Source organism: Pseudophryne corroboree, chromosome 3, assembly GCF_028390025.1.
Source record: "Pseudophryne corroboree isolate aPseCor3 chromosome 3, aPseCor3.hap2, whole genome shotgun sequence".
Taxonomy (NCBI): Eukaryota; Metazoa; Chordata; class Amphibia; order Anura; family Myobatrachidae; genus Pseudophryne; species Pseudophryne corroboree.
This window is the reverse complement of record NC_086446.1, coordinates 758,546,086-758,566,153: the sequence shown is the minus strand read 5'-3', so window position 1 is coordinate 758,566,153 and position 20,068 is coordinate 758,546,086. Positions and strand designations below refer to the sequence as shown.

The window sequence follows — 20,068 nt, the reverse complement described above, 5'->3', positions numbered from 1 at the left end:
CAACCTGAGTGTAGAAAATTTCGAATCATCACAAAGTCCCCAGGTTCAATGTCATGACAATTACTGTTTGGTAGGTCAGGAATCACCAGCTTTAGATTTCTTTGTTGATTTCTGAGCTGCTGGCTCATCCTAACCAAATATTGCGCAGTCACTTCATTATTACATTTCAAATCATCCTGGGGGTCAATCATTACGTGAGGTTGTCGCCCAAAAAGAACTTCAAAGGGTGATAGGTTAAGTGGTGACCTGGGAGTGGTTCTGATGCTGCACAACACTAGTGGCAATGCCTCTGGCCACAACAATCCAGTTTCAACCATCACTTTGCTAAGCTTGTTCTTAATAGTGCTATTCATTCTCTCCACCTTTGCGCTCGCCTGTGGCCGGTACGGAGTATGTAGCTTGCTAATAATACCCATCAGTTTGCACATGACCTGAAAGACTTCACCTGTAAAATGGGTACCCCTATCACTTTCAATTATTCTAGGGATACCATGTCTACACACAAATTCCTGCACAATTTTCTTTGCAGTGAACGTAGCAGTATTTGTGGCAGCGGGGAATGCTTCTATACAATTTGAAAAGACATCTGTACACACTAGGACATATTTCAGATTCCTACAGGGCGGTAACTGTATGAAGTCTATTTGTATTACCTGGAAGGGTCCGTCCGTAGGAGGGATATGGGATGGTTCCATCGGTATTGTCTTCCCAACATTCTTTCTCATGCAGGTAATACAAGCCATTGCCCTCCTACCTGCATGAGATGAGAACCCTGGTGCACTCCAGTATGCCCTGACCAGTTTGCACATACCTTCCTTGCCCAAGTGGGTCAGGCCGTGAGCTGCTTCCGCTAGGGCTGGAAGATATGCCTTGGGGGGCCACTGGCTTACCGTGCCCATCTGTCAAGAGACCCGAAGACTCTCTTCCATATCCCTTCGCCTTCCAGACGGACTTCTCCTGCAGGGAACACAAATCCTGCATTTCAATGAGTTGTTGTGTGCTTATTGTGTTAAATCTCATCAGTGGTGTGATGTTGGTTAGTGTGGCTGAACTTGCTGCTGCCTTGGCAGCTTCGTCTGCCCGGCAGTTACCAAGTGACACTGGGTCTTGACTGTAAGTGTGGGCTTTGCACTTGATAACAGCCACTCTGTTGGGGTCTTGTATTGCTGATAGCAATCTTTTGATGTGGGTCGCATGCGCCACGGGTGTGCCAGCTGCTGTCATGAAATTTCTGAGGCGCCATAGGGCCCCGAAATCATGTACCACTCCAAACTTATATCTAGAATCCATGTATATATTAGCTGACTTACCCTTTGCCAACTCACATGCTCTGGTCAGTGCTACCAGCTCAGCGACTTGTGCTGAGTGTGGAGGGCCAAGGGGTTCAGCTTCTATGATACTTTCGTCATCTACAATTGCGTATCCGGTGCACAGGTCTCCTGATTCTGTCTGTCTTTGGCAACAACCCTCAGTGTAAAAAGTGAAATCTACATCATCTAAGGGGTTGTCACTGATGTCAGGTCTTGCAGTGAAAGTTTGGTTGAGGTATTCCATACAGTCATGCGTGTCAGTGTCAACACTAAATCCCCCTATGTCATCATTGTTCTCACCTCCCACCCTTTGTGCATGACAAGGCACACCAGGCAAGTAAGTTGCTGGATTTAGCGTGCTGCACCTTTTGATGGTAATGTTTACAGGGGCCATCAAGGATAGTTCCAACCTTGTAAAATGGCTGATGAGACATGTCTGGTTTTGGCGGAGTTTAGCAAGGCTGACACTGCATGAGGCGTATGGATGGTCAAGTCATGCCCTAGCACTACATCCTCACTCTTACTTACCAACAAAGCGATTGCTGCAACACTTCGTAGGCAAGTGGGGAGAGACCTTGCTACAGTGTCCAGTTGTGCATTGTAATAGGCTACCGGTCTGCTGGCATCACCGTGTTTCTGGGTCAAGACTCCGGCCGCGCACCCAGAACTTTCAGTTCCGTACAATTCAAAGGGTTTCTCATAATCTGGCATTCCCAATGCTGGTGCTTGTGACAAGCACTCTTTAAGTCTCCCAAACGCCATCTCGGAGTCCTCAGTGTGGGAGACCCGGTCTGGCTTGTTTGACGAGACCATTTCTTGCAAAGGTAGTGCCAAAATAGAGTATCCTGGAATCCAGTTCCGACAGTACCCGCACATTCCTAGAAAAGTACGGATTTGTTGTTGGGTTTGCGGCAGAGTCATGTTGCGAATCGCTTCTATCCTATCAGCAGTGAGGTGTCGTTGTCCTTGTGTCAAGCAATGCCCCAAATACCTCACCCTTTAACTGCACAACTGTAATTTATCTTTTGAAACCTTGTGTCCTGTCTGGGAGAGGTGAAGCAGCAGCTGCTTCGTATCTGCCAAGGACGTTTCAAATGAGTCAGAGCACAACAATAAGTCATCAACATACTGTATTAGCACTGAGCCATTTTCAGGTTGAAAGGATTGCAAACAGTCATGCAGTGCTTGGGAGAAGATACTTGGGCTGTCAATGAAGCCTTAGGGGAGACGAGTCCAGGTGTACTGTACTCCCCTGTAAGAGAAGGCGAAAAGGTACTGACTGTCGAGGTGGAGAGGGACAGAAAAGAAGGCAGAACAGAGATCAATGACAGTGAAGTATGAAGAGGTTGCGGGGATCTGCATCAAGATGACAGCTGGATTGGGCACTATGGGGAATTGACTCTCAACTATTTTGTTCAACCCTCTTAAATCCTGCACTAGCCGGTAACCCCTCCCCCCGCTCTTTTTGACAGGGAAAATGGGACTATTGGCTGTGCAGGACGTCCTGACTAGGATGCCCTGCTGTAGCAGCCGTTCTATGACAGGGACAATTCCTAGTTCTACCTCTGGCTTCAGAGGGTATTGGGGGATTTTTGGAGCTATACTGCCATCTTTTAATTGTACCACTATTGGGGCTACATTCGCCATCAATTCAGTGTCTTGTCCATCTTTGGTCCATAGGGAACCCGGTATTTGTGAGATAATTTCCTCTACCTGCGATGGACATGTGTCTAGGACAGTAGAGTGCAACATAAGCCGTTGTGGTGTGTCTAGCATATCTTGCACTTCCTGTGCGTGGTTTTCAGGGATATCTAAAAACACGCCTTCAGGTGTACAATATATGACACATCGCATTTTGCACAGTAGGTCTCTGCCTAGTAGATTAGTCGGAGCCGACGCAGCCAACAAAAATGAATGTCTGGTTTGCAAGGGCCCAATCATAATCTCTGCAGGTCTAGACAAAGGATACTGCTGCACTCTTCCTGTCACTCCCATAGCCGAAATGGTTTTGCCCGTGGTCAGTAAATTGGTTGGAGCTTTGAGTACAGATCTGGCCACCCCTGTATCTACAAGAAATGGTTGTAATGTTCCTGCTACTTTGACCAAGACCTCAGGATCATTCCCAGGGCCAGCGATCAGCTTCACAGGCTGCAGACTACAGGTGTGGCCTAACCTCTATTGGGGCCGTGGACCCACCCTTTGGGCGTTGGCGGCTATGATATGTGAGGGGGATAACGGTAAGTCTTCGGGGGCTCGCCAGTCCTCCCGTGGTGGGTACCTCCTTGTTTCCCCTCTATGCGGCTCATACTCTCTCCTGTATGATCCCTGATCTCCTCTATGTGAATAATTACTTTGCTCGTGTTCTTGTCTAGGGGGTCTGAATTTTTGTGTGCTGTTACAATTCCTGGCATAATGCCCTTCCCTTTTACACAGATAACAAACTCTTGGCTTTTTCCATGTGTCAGGGGCCTGGGGTTTTGGTCGAGTTGGTGCTCCTTCCAGTGCTTGGATGCTCATCACCATCAACCGCTCCCCTTGTGCCTCCCTGGTTTTCTGGATATTACAGTCGTGCTCCAGTACTGATTCCCTAAGTGCAGTCACCGTAATACCCCTCCAGTTTGGCAGAGAAGTTTGCACCCTGGTTTTCAGTGCCTCCTTCAATCCCTCCATTAATACAGAGACAGCTACTTCCCTGTGGTTGACATTGTCTCTAATATCCTCAACCCCAGTGAATTTAGCCATTTCCATCAAAGCTCTGTGGAAATATTCGGATGCCAGTTCATTCTCTTTCTGTCTTATGGAAAAAATCTTATTCCATCTAACTACGGCTGGGAAATACAAACCTAGTTGTATATTGATTTGCCTGACATTCTCCTGTTTGTAAGCATCAGTGAGTGGCACTTCTGCATCTAGGTTGCAGTCTGTAATAAATTTTGGGATGTCAATGTTAGAGGGGAGACTCACTCGCAACACTGTCCGCCAATCTTTGTTTGTGGGTTCTTGGGAAAGTCCTAAATCTTTTATATATTTCTGGCATCCGACTAAATCCTTTCTGGGGTCAGGGAATTCTGCCATAATTGACCTCAGCTCCATACGGGACCAGGGACAGTACATTGCAATGTTCCTGATTGGGGTCACCCCCTGAGTGTCAGTTCTCCCGTTAGGGACTGCAATCACCCTAACTGGATGCAACTCAACCACATCTTTCTTGTTTGTCTCTACAAAACGGTGAGTCACTGTTTCTGCATAATGGATGGTACCGTACTTACCAGTCACCACGATCTCATCTGCCCCCTCACTGGCTGATGCGGCCACTGCCCTTGGTGGTTGGGCAATACCCACCCTTGTGTCGTGTATGGTGGCAGCCAGGGCAAGGGCTGAGATCATGCTAGGTTCATCCTCTACATTGCTGTAATCTTGGGGAGAAGGTAAAACAGGGTACAAGTGTTAGTTTTAATGCATTCGCTGCGCATTTCCCTGACCTCTACCTTTGTATCATTGGTGGTGACACTCTTCTCTCCATCAACATATGGTGGTGGTGGTGCTGTCGCATTCACGCTTCTGCCTGGTTTGGAACTTGCTGTGCGAGCAAGCTCCCTTTGAACACCCCCCTCTTTTTGCCACAAGTTTAAACAATCTGTATGCCTTACCCTTTGCTTTCTAGATTTGAGCAGGCATATTCTAATCCTTACATTTTGTAGTACCTCTGGATCAAAACTACCTATCCCAGGAAATGATGCTTTATCCCCCACAGTCATTCGTGTCCATTCATCACAAAAGGTCTCAGTGTGGGGACCATACTTCCCCCACATTACCAACCGAGCTGACCCCCTGGGTCTCAATTCTGCTGTCTGAACCCTGACTGAGGAACGTCCCTGTGTTGTGCACTTGGCTCCCATTGTGGACCCTTTTAACACGGGAAAACTTCCTAAAATGCTCTAAACACAGTAGTCTAACGGTGGAAGTCCTCAAAGTTCTTCCACTAACTTCTTCTGCTCCGAGTACCACGGATCCGCCCTATTTAGCAGATACGCGTAGCCAGTGCAGGCCCTACTTCGGCCTATATCCCCTGGGCCTTTTGGAGTAGCTTACCGTACCCAGTGAATATCTGCCTAAAAGACAATTTTTACACAAATCACGCTTGCATGTGCTTTACACAATGCGTATGATGACGAGATTTACGCACAAATATGCAAAACTTTGTATCACGTTGCGCCACGTATTGCTCACACAACCGTGCGGTCCAATCGTACCGCTTATAGACACTTGCTATCTGTAAGTTGTAGGATCACTGGAGTCTTCACACTGTGCTCCAAAACAGCCGGAGTGTAATACCAAGAAAAAAAAACCTTTAAAACAACAACTTCACAAAGCTTTATCACACTCCGTTGAACGTGTTCACCTAGACCGTGCTCACCAAGTTCACCAAGTTCACCGAGTTTCACCGAGTTCACCGAGTTCACCAAGTTCACCAAGCGGGGTTCAATACATTCACACCTTTTTCAGCCCACACTAACACTCTATAGTTTTCTGATCAGAAAAATATCCTTTCCTGTAAACTGATAGCTTTCCCCAGAGGTAACACACTTTATCAATGTTATTCTAATCTGCATTTGAAACCGGATAGTTATGTGCTATTTGTAGATAAACATCTACTACTCCGCTTTAAATTGAACTATTGTGTGGTTTGTCCTTGGCGTTAGCGATCTTACGCAACTTGCGTAATTACGCAACCGCACGTGCCTTTTCACGCTTGTGCGCGCTCACGTACAAAAGTGCGCCCGCACTAAAACAAATCACACAGTATAAATGTGAGCGATATAAACTATTGTCGCTAACGAACACACCCCACAATTGCTCTGTTTAACCTAAAGGACTAGGCCAGAGCTGCGTTTTGTGTTCTTACAACTATATCATTAAAACAGTTACTTCAAATGTATATAGCAACACAGATGTATCGGGTTTCACACAAACCTATAAATGACCGTTATAACCTATGGCAACAATATGTGGGATGGATGCAAAGTATGGGTACGCTGTGTGCGCCTTTACGAAAGGTTACATGTGCAAAAAAAAAAAACAACTTTTAAATGTATTTTTTTTTTCTTTGTCCTTGCGGTTCCCTAACCAATGCAGTACAGGCGCGATTCAGCAGCACAAAATAGCTCAACACAATATAATAATGCTAATCCACGCTTTGTGCTAGCAAGCGCCTGCAATGTTGTGCAAAAGCCGGGTATGAGATGAGCCGGACGATGCCCCCAACTGAGAAGTTCGATAGACTTCTTGGAAAGCAGCCACTAACCCCTATTGCACACTGTAACTGAAGCCGCTGCTGCCGCTGTAAATAAATCCTTTACCTTCGTACTCTGTCCCCAGTAAGCGTACACAGTCCCGTACTGTGCACGCACTTTGCGTACACATGCCGGAATAGCCGTGCAGCTTACACTCAGTGCATACACACAGACCGACACGCTGAGAGCACGAGGCAGCTCTAGGTGTGGCAATTACACTATATAAACGCTCAACAGAAACTGAATGCGACACCAGTATTTGATTGTAAGTTGTGGTCCAAAGCAGCAACAAGTAATAATATATTTGAAAAAGGGGATTACAATAAGTTACAATATAAATGGTACAACACAATACAATTCAATCACAGAGAGAGAGTCACACCCAATGATACGTACGCTTTGTCGCTTGCGCCACCTGGATCCGGTCCCCAGTCGTCTGGCGAGACAACCTATGAGTCTTTAAAAAGCAGAGAGAGAGAGTTACCGGCCCAGGTGCAAGGTTTAGATACCCTTGCCCAAAATACAATACAATGGGGTTGTATGCTCTCCACTGATTGGTTGGAGGGATGGTCGTTTACAGTACAGGAGAGGTCATTGGTTGGTTTGAAGAGATGGGCGATGCATTGATCCAGCGGTGTGTACAGCTGTTCAGCTCTGGATTCCCACCTCATACCAAGTACATAATAAACACAAATATACCTTTAATCTGCCTTTGCGAATAACTATTCGCAACGACATGCGATCTTCTCCAAACCAACACCGGATTATTACTCATAATTATCCGAACACGTAGATACAATGCATGATGCTCTGATCAGTTACTGTCCCCTCGCATACTGTAAAGGTGTATAATTCCCTTGTTGTGCCTTGTAAATAAGTAAAAGTTGCATGAGGGGAAAGGGGAGACTATGTGTAGTGTGTGTACTAAGTTTGGGAAAAATGTAATGTGTGACAGATATTTCCATGTTCATTAGGTTACTTTGTTATGTTATCTCCAGGCAATGTGATCCTACACATGAAATGACCAACCATTCTCAAGATACACACACACATATACATAAAACCGGCTGATAAAGGGGGGGGGTTAGTTATTATGGACAGAGAAGCCTATGTCGCAGAAGCTCTCAGACTGCTAGGAGATCGGACATCCTACACCCCACTGTCGAACGACCCTAAGGAACCTTTCGTGGAAGAACTGAGACTCATGCTTCTAAAGGCTTTTAGAAAGGAGATACTGATGAAAGATGAATTCCAGTATCTCCTAAACTCTAACCCCACCACCCCCATTTTTTACTTTCTCCCAAAGGTACACAAATCCCTGGACAACCCCCCTGGTAGGCCAATTGTGGCAGGCATTGATTCTCTGACTTCACATCTGTCAGAATACGTTGACATATTCCTGAGGAAATATGTGATGGAACTGCCGGCCTTCCTTAAGGATACTACATCGGTTCTGAATCTTTTGGAACCATTAAAATGGAAAGATACCTACAGGTGGGCCACAATTGATGTGCAATCTTTATATACCTGCATAGAACACGAAAAGGGCATCGAGGCATGTAACAACTTCCTAAGTCTGGACCCTCAAATTACAGAAGATCATAGACTATTTTTATGCGAGCTCATGAATTTTATACTCAAACATAATTATTTTACATTTTTAGACGGATTTTATCTTCAAATTTGTGGTACAGCTATGGGCACTATCTTCGCGCCTAGCTTTGCTAATTTGTTCATGGGTAAATGGGAGAATGACTACATTTACACTAATCACCCATACCAACGGAATATCATCTTTTACAAACGCTATATAGATGATATTTTATTAATTTGGGAGGGAGACCAGTTGAGTTTTAAAGAATTTTTAACCTACATTTCGGACAATAGCATGAATCTCAAATTCACGGCCAATGAAGATACAGAACGGATCGAGTTCCTAGATCTTGTTCTAACACATTCAGGAGAGGAAATCATCACAAGCAATTTCATTAAGAAGGTGGACATGAATAGTTACGTCCACTATAGAAGCAATCACCGTCAACAATGGAAGGACAATACCCCCTTTTCCCAATTTAATAGAATAGCGAGGAATTGCAAGAAGGAAGATGACAGAGATCAACAACTTGAAGTGTACAAAGGAAGATTCAAGGAAAAAGGGTACCCGTCCCGACTCCTAGAAGAAGCCACTACCAAGACTAAAGGTTTAGAAAGAAGGGAACTTCTTAAGTATAAACCTAAGGACATCAAGGAGGACACAGTTAAGTTTATTACGACGTACAGCAGACATGAAAAACTGATTAAGAATGTCCTTAAAAAGCACTGGAACATTTTGCTTATGGACCCTGTTCTTAAAGACTACCTCACTAAAGAGCCTAAAATGGTCTTTCGAAAATCTAGGAGTTTGAAAGATCTTCTAGCCCCTAGCATGCTGAGGAACCCAGAAGTCGTAAGCAGAATGCCTAAATGTGTGGGAAGTTTTAAATGTGGTAGGTGTAACATTTGCAGATACCTCCATCCAAATAGGAAATCATTCCACAATGACAAAACTAACAAGGAATATCGGATCAAACAATTCATCAACTGTAACACCCTATCGGTGATCTACCTTCTGGAATGTTCCTGTAAATTAAAGTACATTGGGAAAACTAAGAGACCCCTTAAAATACGTATCCAGGAACATGTCAGGAATATCAAGAACAAAGTCCTCACCCATGCAGTATCCAAACATTTCAATCTTTGCCACAACTCGGATCCTGAGGCATTAACGTACAAAGGAATTGAACTGGTCGCACTGGGAGATAGAGGCGGTGACCTTTCGAACCTCCTTTCAAGAAGAGAGATGTTCTGGATATACGAACTGAACACGCTCCAGCCGGATGGCTTCAACGAAGGGTACGAAATAGCCCCGTTCCTGTGATACAAACCTTCCGCTTTCTACGCTTCCCACTCCTGTCTCCCCCTAAAGAAACCCCCTCCTTTGCGACATGTATTGCACTTGCTCACTATTTCCTGGGCTTTTTTTACAAAGCTTATTTAGCTGTACCTGGTTATCACCAGGTAGCATCGCAAGTACGATGCATTAGTGCCAATTAGCCAACTTGGCACCAATACGTTTACCCTCACTCTCTTGCACTATTAATGTATAAACTTCCTTTCCGCCCACTCTCCTTGGCAGTAGTGAGTTCATCATGGTATCCATTGCTTATATGAGACCCCGTCTCCTACTCAGCCCTATACATTACAACCATACCTCCTTGGGGACGCCCAACACCGTCCGATCTTGGAAGCTAAGCAAGGTTGGGCCCGGTCAGTACAAGGATGGGAGACCCCCTTGGGAGACCGGGTGTTGTAAATCCGGAGGCGCTGAGGTAGTTTTCGCCTTTTGGGATATCTCTTAAAATCATGGATAATGCTCTGCTCACATCACCATGGGCACTTCCTCCGTGATGTCGACCTAGTTGTTATCTACATTACTTCAGCCTCCTGCGCAATTTCTACTCGCCTTCTGCGTAATTTCTACTCGCTCCTCTATCGCTCTTATTTAAACTACATTACACATTTTATGTATCTGTATCTCTTCTAGTTAATTCATAGCCCATCTATTCTGAGTATGATCCTTCTTAAATGCCATTTTCAGCTATTCAGACGCCTTATTTATTTATTTATTTACATGCCTTTTATCATTTTCGTTTTTATGTACCCCCCGGGGAGATGCATCACCTATGCAAAACCACCTCAAAGATGTACCCACAGCCAAACATAATTGACGAACATTGACATATGCAAACTGCAGCAGATTAATATCGCTGACATCAGCTCTTCATTCCGTCCTCTGACAACCCAAAAAATGGCCGCCGCCCATCAAAGGGACAGTACACTGAAGATGGTCCCCGCAGCAGCACTACAACCAAGCTTGGATAACCAAAAAGATGGCCGCCGACTACAACCAAGCTTGGATAACCAAAAAGATGGCCGCCGTCTACAGAAGTGAAAGCACACCAGCCATCCGCATCGCACGGCGCCGAGCCGACGCATGCGCACAACGGACACAATCCAAACCGGAAGAGGGGCGGAAGTGGGGCGGAGATGACGTTCCACCCAGCCCGGACCGGAAGTTGACGGACTTTGTTGTCCTTTATGTTACAAACGTTATTATGACTACATGCAATATCGTTTTCACAATTGAATATACTATTTGGCCCCCTTACTCCATTCACTACATGTCTAGGTGTTTATTCATGTACTTTAATACCTCCACAGCAACTCACCAATTAACAAACAGGAAGTGATGTTGCTAACACCTCCCACAGCTAGGAGGTATAAATATGCTCTGTCTCTAGCCTCTCATTACCCCTTGATGAAGTCCATGAGGGACGAAACGCGTTGGGTACCACTCTGAACATACCTCCACTATTGAAGTTAAGCTACCTCTCTTTCATTTTTACCTATTTTTTATTCCTTTTTCATGCCCATCCTGCATTTTTTGTACTTGTTTTTATACTTATTGCTCTTGTTTCTATGGACCTTTCATTGATTTTTGGTATATGTGTTACAACTTTTTAGCCTCAACTCTGCTGCTTTTATACCAGATTTTATTGATTAGGTTGCATTTTTTAAAATTGTTTACAAGTTTTAAAATAACTATATACCCTATATATAACACCCCCCCCCTTTTTTTAGTGCATTGTATTCTGAGAATAAATTTAATTTTTATTTTATTTATTGAACACCTGGCTTTTACATTATTATTTCGACACCTTTGGTCGCTTGTAAGTACCTCATCCTTCCGTACCCATTTCTAACCCTCTAGGCATATGTACCAGTGCCTATATATTTTTTGAGGTCCATAAGCTGACGCCCTAATAGCCTATAGGGAGTGTCCTCCAGGTAACATATATATATATCCCTTGACAATTAACTCAGAATACTCTCCTTCCTAATACTGTTGTTTACAAACTTTGACACTACTTCTGTGGCGCTACCAGCTTCCTTTGTACACATCCTTTTCTCTTGGTATTATTGCTTTCAGCTGCCTGGAGGGAACCAGTATCGAACACAGTATGTTTGGAATTAACGAACGCACTAATAAAAGGAGTAATGTGTGCCAAAAGATTTTCAATGAGACTACCATCCCCGAGACTGAACCAACCAATACCGACTTGGATGACATGTTTTGGAATATCGAAAGACTGTTAACCAAGGAAGTAAAAGCATGGTGGGACATCAGGGGTTTAGAACATTATGTCAGTGTCAGTAGGGTCCCGAGGGGCTTAAGGATAATGAAACAGCCTACTTTTGGAAAAGAGAATCAGGAATTCATGCAAGAATGGGATAAAACCCTGCATAATTGTTCAATCAATCTCATGAAATTACTTGTCACGGAGAAAAAACGCATTATCTCAGACCTAGAAGTAGAAATAAAAGAGGCTGAGAGTAAAATGGAAGTACACAAAGATAAAGAGGATTTTAGGATAAATGAGAAGGTACTAAATAAAAAACTGGAACGTATAGAAGATGAGGTTATCAGAAACAAAGAAAGGAAATTCGCTAGAGACAGACATGACTATGAAAATAACCAGGTTAAGAATTGGAGTCGCTTCTCTGAAGGAGGACAGGCAGCTCCAAAAGTGAGGAGGGAGTATTGGAAAACTGTACCTAGCAAATTCAGAGGTCCCAGACCGACTACCAAAGAGAGCCAGGAATCACCTAACTTCAAAACAACTAATCGCTTTGCAGCACTACAGAGACTTGACTCCACTACACAGGAGTCTTTTTTATCACCAGGTACAAACCACCACCACCCCCGAGGTACAACAAAGACACCTGCAAGAATGAAAAACATCTCACCTCGCAAAAGAAGATTCGTAGACGAAGAGGATGTCGCGGGGGTAGAAGGGAGAAGACTATACAAGAGACGAAATCTCGTGTAGAACCCCCTGTACCCAAAGGTATCTTCAATCTTTCAAACCACACCTTGACGAACTATGAAACTACACTCCTTAACAAAGGTCTTTCCTTTGCACCCACAAAGGGCATGAATAAGTTCGATGTTTTCATCGACTTGAATAAATTCATAAGAAAAATCACTCTAAAACGTCACTTTATAAAGAAAGAGGATGCAGTGATACAGAATTATGAACAATCCAAATCAGGTTTGAAGCCCACATCTAAATTTTACCCTTTGGAATCAAAGGGTCATAATGTGGGCCTCTTCTATGAGCTAGTCAAGAAGGATCTACTTGATGCTGACATCTCATCTATCAAAGAAAAAAATCTCTCAAACAGAGAGACGGAAGCTATTAAACACCTACAAGAGAATAAAAATATTGTTATAAAACCGGCTGATAAAGGGGGGGGGTTAGTTATTATGGACAGAGAAGCCTATGTCGCAGAAGCTCTCAGACTGCTAGGAGATCGGACATCCTACACCCCACTGTCGAACGACCCTAAGGAACCTTTCGTGGAAGAACTGAGACTCATGCTTCTAAAGGCTTTTAGAAAGGAGATACTGATGAAAGATGAATTCCAGTATCTCCTAAACTCTAACCCCACCACCCCCATTTTTTACTTTCTCCCAAAGGTACACAAATCCCTGGACAACCCCCCTGGTAGGCCAATTGTGGCAGGCATTGATTCTCTGACTTCACATCTGTCAGAATACGTTGACATATTCCTGAGGAAATATGTGATGGAACTGCCGGCCTTCCTTAAGGATACTACATCGGTTCTGAATCTTTTGGAACCATTAAAATGGAAAGATACCTACAGGTGGGCCACAATTGATGTGCAATCTTTATATACCTGCATAGAACACGAAAAGGGCATCGAGGCATGTAACAACTTCCTAAGTCTGGACCCTCAAATTACAGAAGATCATAGACTATTTTTATGCGAGCTCATGAATTTTATACTCAAACATAATTATTTTACATTTTTAGACGGATTTTATCTTCAAATTTGTGGTACAGCTATGGGCACTATCTTCGCGCCTAGCTTTGCTAATTTGTTCATGGGTAAATGGGAGAATGACTACATTTACACTAATCACCCATACCAACGGAATATCATCTTTTACAAACGCTATATAGATGATATTTTATTAATTTGGGAGGGAGACCAGTTGAGTTTTAAAGAATTTTTAACCTACATTTCGGACAATAGCATGAATCTCAAATTCACGGCCAATGAAGATACAGAACGGATCGAGTTCCTAGATCTTGTTCTAACACATTCAGGAGAGGAAATCATCACAAGCAATTTCATTAAGAAGGTGGACATGAATAGTTACGTCCACTATAGAAGCAATCACCGTCAACAATGGAAGGACAATACCCCCTTTTCCCAATTTAATAGAATAGCGAGGAATTGCAAGAAGGAAGATGACAGAGATCAACAACTTGAAGTGTACAAAGGAAGATTCAAGGAAAAAGGGTACCCGTCCCGACTCCTAGAAGAAGCCACTACCAAGACTAAAGGTTTAGAAAGAAGGGAACTTCTTAAGTATAAACCTAAGGACATCAAGGAGGACACAGTTAAGTTTATTACGACGTACAGCAGACATGAAAAACTGATTAAGAATGTCCTTAAAAAGCACTGGAACATTTTGCTTATGGACCCTGTTCTTAAAGACTACCTCACTAAAGAGCCTAAAATGGTCTTTCGAAAATCTAGGAGTTTGAAAGATCTTCTAGCCCCTAGCATGCTGAGGAACCCAGAAGTCGTAAGCAGAATGCCTAAATGTGTGGGAAGTTTTAAATGTGGTAGGTGTAACATTTGCAGATACCTCCATCCAAATAGGAAATCATTCCACAATGACAAAACTAACAAGGAATATCGGATCAAACAATTCATCAACTGTAACACCCTATCGGTGATCTACCTTCTGGAATGTTCCTGTAAATTAAAGTACATTGGGAAAACTAAGAGACCCCTTAAAATACGTATCCAGGAACATGTCAGGAATATCAAGAACAAAGTCCTCACCCATGCAGTATCCAAACATTTCAATCTTTGCCACAACTCGGATCCTGAGGCATTAACGTACAAAGGAATTGAACTGGTCGCACTGGGAGATAGAGGCGGTGACCTTTCGAACCTCCTTTCAAGAAGAGAGATGTTCTGGATATACGAACTGAACACGCTCCAGCCGGATGGCTTCAACGAAGGGTACGAAATAGCCCCGTTCCTGTGATACAAACCTTCCGCTTTCTACGCTTCCCACTCCTGTCTCCCCCTAAAGAAACCCCCTCCTTTGCGACATGTATTGCACTTGCTCACTATTTCCTGGGCTTTTTTTACAAAGCTTATTTAGCTGTACCTGGTTATCACCAGGTAGCATCGCAAGTACGATGCATTAGTGCCAATTAGCCAACTTGGCACCAATACGTTTACCCTCACTCTCTTGCACTATTAATGTATAAACTTCCTTTCCGCCCACTCTCCTTGGCAGTAGTGAGTTCATCATGGTATCCATTGCTTATATGAGACCCCGTCTCCTACTCAGCCCTATACATTACAACCATACCTCCTTGGGGACGCCCAACACCGTCCGATCTTGGAAGCTAAGCAAGGTTGGGCCCGGTCAGTACAAGGATGGGAGACCCCCTTGGGAGACCGGGTGTTGTAAATCCGGAGGCGCTGAGGTAGTTTTCGCCTTTTGGGATATCTCTTAAAATCATGGATAATGCTCTGCTCACATCACCATGGGCACTTCCTCCGTGATGTCGACCTAGTTGTTATCTACATTACTTCAGCCTCCTGCGCAATTTCTACTCGCCTTCTGCGTAATTTCTACTCGCTCCTCTATCGCTCTTATTTAAACTACATTACACATTTTATGTATCTGTATCTCTTCTAGTTAATTCATAGCCCATCTATTCTGAGTATGATCCTTCTTAAATGCCATTTTCAGCTATTCAGACGCCTTATTTATTTATTTATTTACATGCCTTTTATCATTTTCGTTTTTATGTACCCCCCGGGGAGATGCATCACCTATGCAAAACCACCTCAAAGATGTACCCACAGCCAAACATAATTGACGAACATTGACATATGCAAACTGCAGCAGATTAATATCGCTGACATCAGCTCTTCATTCCGTCCTCTGACAACCCAAAAAATGGCCGCCGCCCATCAAAGGGACAGTACACTGAAGATGGTCCCCGCAGCAGCACTACAACCAAGCTTGGATAACCAAAAAGATGGCCGCCGACTACAACCAAGCTTGGATAACCAAAAAGATGGCCGCCGTCTACAGAAGTGAAAGCACACCAGCCATCCGCATCGCACGGCGCCGAGCCGACGCATGCGCACAACGGACACAATCCAAACCGGAAGAGGGGCGGAAGTGGGGCGGAGATGACGTTCCACCCAGCCCGGACCGGAAGTTGACGGACTTTGTTGTCCTTTATGTTACAAACGTTATTATGACTACATGCAATATCGTTTTCACAATTGAATATACTATTTGGCCCCCTTACTCCATTCACTACATGTCTAGGTGTTTATTCATGTACTTTAATACCTCCACAGCAACTCACCAATTAACAAACAGGAAGTGATGTTGCTAACACCTCCCACAGCTAGGAGGTATAAATATGCTCTGTCTCTAGCCTCTCATTACCCCTTGATGAAGTCCATGAGGGACGAAACGCGTTGGGTACCACTCTGAACATACCTCCACTATTGAAGTTAAGCTACCTCTCTTTCATTTTTACCTATTTTTTATTCCTTTTTCATGCCCATCCTGCATTTTTTGTACTTGTTTTTATACTTATTGCTCTTGTTTCTATGGACCTTTCATTGATTTTTGGTATATGTGTTACAACTTTTTAGCCTCAACTCTGCTGCTTTTATACCAGATTTTATTGATTAGGTTGCATTTTTTAAAATTGTTTACAAGTTTTAAAACAACTATATACCCTATATATAACACCCCCCCCCTTTTTTTAGTGCATTGTATTCTGAGAATAAATTTAATTTTTATTTTATTTATTGAACACCTGGCTTTTACATTATTATTTCGACACCTTTGGTCGCTTGTAAGTACCTCATCCTTCCGTACCCATTTCTAACCCTCTAGGCATATGTACCAGTGCCTATATATTTTTTGAGGTCCATAAGCTGACGCCCTAATAGCCTATAGGGAGTGTCCTCCAGGTAACATATATATATATCCCTTGACAATTAACTCAGAATACTCTCCTTCCTAATACTGTTGTTTACAAACTTTGACACTACTTCTGTGGCGCTACCAGCTTCCTTTGTACACATATATATATATATATATATATATTTATAAGTGTTTCCCTGCTATTATATCTATCTTTCAAAGGTTTTCTAGACAGCAGGCTGCCTGTAGTTAATAATTTGCAACCGCAGGGTTGGGTGTATCTATTGGGATATTTGTCTCCAATTGTTCTTGCCCCCACCAAACGATGACTTGTTCGGTTTGTGTTTGTCTTTCTTCACAGACCAGGGGGTCTGTTCAAACATTGGAGTGAACAAGAAATTGTGTTGGAAGGATGTGCATGTTTGGTTAGATTAGTGTGTGTGTTAACAGTGACTCGACACAGGCTTGGCACTGTGGCATGTGTTTTGTAATCATTTCCATTGCAAGTAAGAATCTTTCTGTAATTGCTCATACCACGCCCGTACGCGCACTCCCGTGGGAGGCGATTGTATGCAATTTGCGAGTATGCGCACGCATGCCAGACTAAGTACATGCATGGATGCCATCTGTGTGGTGTTTGCATGTGGTGTGTGTATTGCAATATTTTTCGACTTCAACAGTGTTGTAGGGTGGGGTGTTGTTTTCTCTAAGTGTGCTTATTAAGTGTTTGTTTTTCTTTTCTTATCAATTAGCTTCTTCTTTTTTTTTGGGGGGGGGGCAAAGTAGGCTTTTTAAGTTATTAGCATCCTTTTGCTGTTTTTTTGGGGTGGTGTTTTCATCTGGCAAGTATATGCATGCTCATTGTGTTGGTTTGTTGTGTGTGGTTTATTTTGTACTTTACGTGTATTGTATTTATTTGAAAAAGTATGCAATGTTCCTGTCCTCCTGTTGTGCACAATTTAGAGATGGATTACACCACACCTGTAAGTGGATTTTTGAAATTAGAATTGGTTGACGAGAATGTTTGGTACCAATCATTGGTTTATGAATTAATAATCTGTAAAATGTATATTTCAGTTAGCGATGGCGGCATAACTATATGCATTATATGGCCAACTCCAACCTGCCCCTTATCCTTGAAGTTAAAGTAGGCGTGCAAGGCCTAGTATCTTTTGAACCCATGTCACCCTTTTTGGATGATGTGGTGCAGTGCTATAGGCTGCCCCCTCATGTCATCCTAGAAACTCTTTAAATAACAGAGAGTGATCTAGAGAGTACAATTTGCAATCCTACAGCAATTCCACCACTAACACAATTCATTGCTGTGTTACATTTTTGCACCTCAGGGTCCTACCAGCATATAGTTGGAGTCCTGGGAGACATCTCCCAGGCCTTATTCTCAAGTATCATGAGGCATGTCATTGCAGCATTCCTCAAAAGAACTAAGCAGTTCATATCAATGCCATTCGATGTGGAGTCCCCTAGCTGTGGTGAAGCAGCAATTCCGTGAAGATGGTCACTTCCCACACATTTTTGGGGATAGTGGATGGTTACCACATTCCACTTGTAGCACCATTACATAATGAAATAATCTTTAGGAACAGAAAAATATTCCACTCTTTGAATGTGATGGTTGTTTGTGGCCCATCCCTCCAGATCCTTTCCCTGAATGCCCAGTACCCAGGAAGTGCCCATGATTCCATTGTGATTTGGCAATCAGGGATATGGCAAAATTTAAGCATGTTGGAAGGCCAAGATATGTGGATCTGGGTGAGTTGGAGCCACATTATGTAGTAAAGTTTTAGTTGTGTTATTGTCTAATTGATAACCATATTTACGTGTTTTTTATGTGTTTTTGCTGACGTTCATTGATATCCTTGCAACCCCAGGCTTATGACTCCTTACAGCACACCAACACCTGACCACAATCTGCATTTAATTCCACTTACACCCACCAGACAGGTGGAAGAGCACATGATTGTGCTTCTAAAAGGCTATTTAGCAATATATTGGTCCGGTGTGCAATACTGCACAATATTGCTGTAAAGAGGCTTGTGGAGTTGGCCCAAAACCACATTTTGGGCCTAGAGGATGAGGAGCCAGGGGTTGGCTGTACACGGAGGCGTGGCTCGGAAACCCAAGGTGGCCATGCTCTTAGGGACAGAATATTGGCACAATATTTCAAGTATGTTTGAGTTATGAGCACGTCAGACAAGTGTTTATTGGTGTAGTAAAATACATATATTTTTATTTTTTCCAATATTTAGCTACTGTAAAAAAAGCTTCTTTTCATACAAAATTGATGGTAGCTTTTAAATTGTTTGTAACATTATTACTGCATTTGTGTTTAAAATATTCCTATTTACAGCAATGTTAGTGGCTGTACATAAAACATATTGTTAAATTAAAAAATAAGCATGTCATGAGTTAATGAACACCATTACTGTACAAGTAGTGTTGTGTTGGCAACATATATATATTGTTTTTAAAAACAATGAGGCTATGTGTTTCTTTACACATTACAATGTTTTATTTAATTTAAAAATTGTTGCTGGATGTTTGTTACTTGTTTGTCATGCATTTATGTGTCTTAAGGGTTTTTACTCATTTTTTTATTCCCCATTTTTTATAAAACACATATAAACAAACCAACACAACAACCCTGCAATGTTTAGTTGAGTGAGGAACAGAGATGTTTGGTAAGTATTTTGCAAATTCACCACTTACAGTAGCATATACTCGCAATTGTGTTTGCAGCTGAGAGCACTGACCATACTGTTAATATGCATTAATAGCAATAAAGCTTATTTGTATATATGAGCATCACAGCTGTCGACCAATCAACAGCAGCCAGACAGTATAAATAATCGCAATTATGATTAATACACCACTGCCGCATTCTAAATCAGGGACCTTTGGCTCCTCACCTCAGTTATGGACATCCTCGTAGGCCGCACGGGCCCTTATGTGTCAACTGCCCGTAAGCGCACGGCTAATGTGGAGGTCTACAGGAAGCTGAGGGTTAAGGTCCGCAGGAGGCGGACAATCGACCAATTGGTAAGACAGTGGTCCAACCTGCGATGAAGACAGCCACGGTTGCTGGCGGAGTTACACCAGCAAATTCGCAAATGTAAGTAATGCATACTGTAGAATTTGTGTGCGCATGAATGTGTTTTCAGTTTAAAGTTTTGTAATATTTTCATCCATAAGTGTGTGTATGTTGTTTAGCCTGTAGATCTGAATAATGTATGTTGGTATGCATTGATATTTCATTGGATGTATAAAGTAAGTGTGTGGGTTGTATGCTGAGTAATGTACAAACATTAGATCTGACATAGTAACATGTTTTA

At 42.9% G+C, this 20,068-nt stretch overlaps 2 pseudogenes; both read left to right on the top strand.

The window, feature by feature from the left end:
• Positions 1–9,840: 9,840 nt before the first annotated feature.
• LOC134896832 (5S ribosomal RNA) lies at positions 9,841–9,959 on the top strand (annotated as a pseudogene).
• A 5,155-nt stretch (positions 9,960–15,114) lies between these two features.
• LOC134896830 (5S ribosomal RNA) lies at positions 15,115–15,233 on the top strand (annotated as a pseudogene).
• The last annotated feature ends 4,835 nt before the right edge of the window (positions 15,234–20,068 follow it).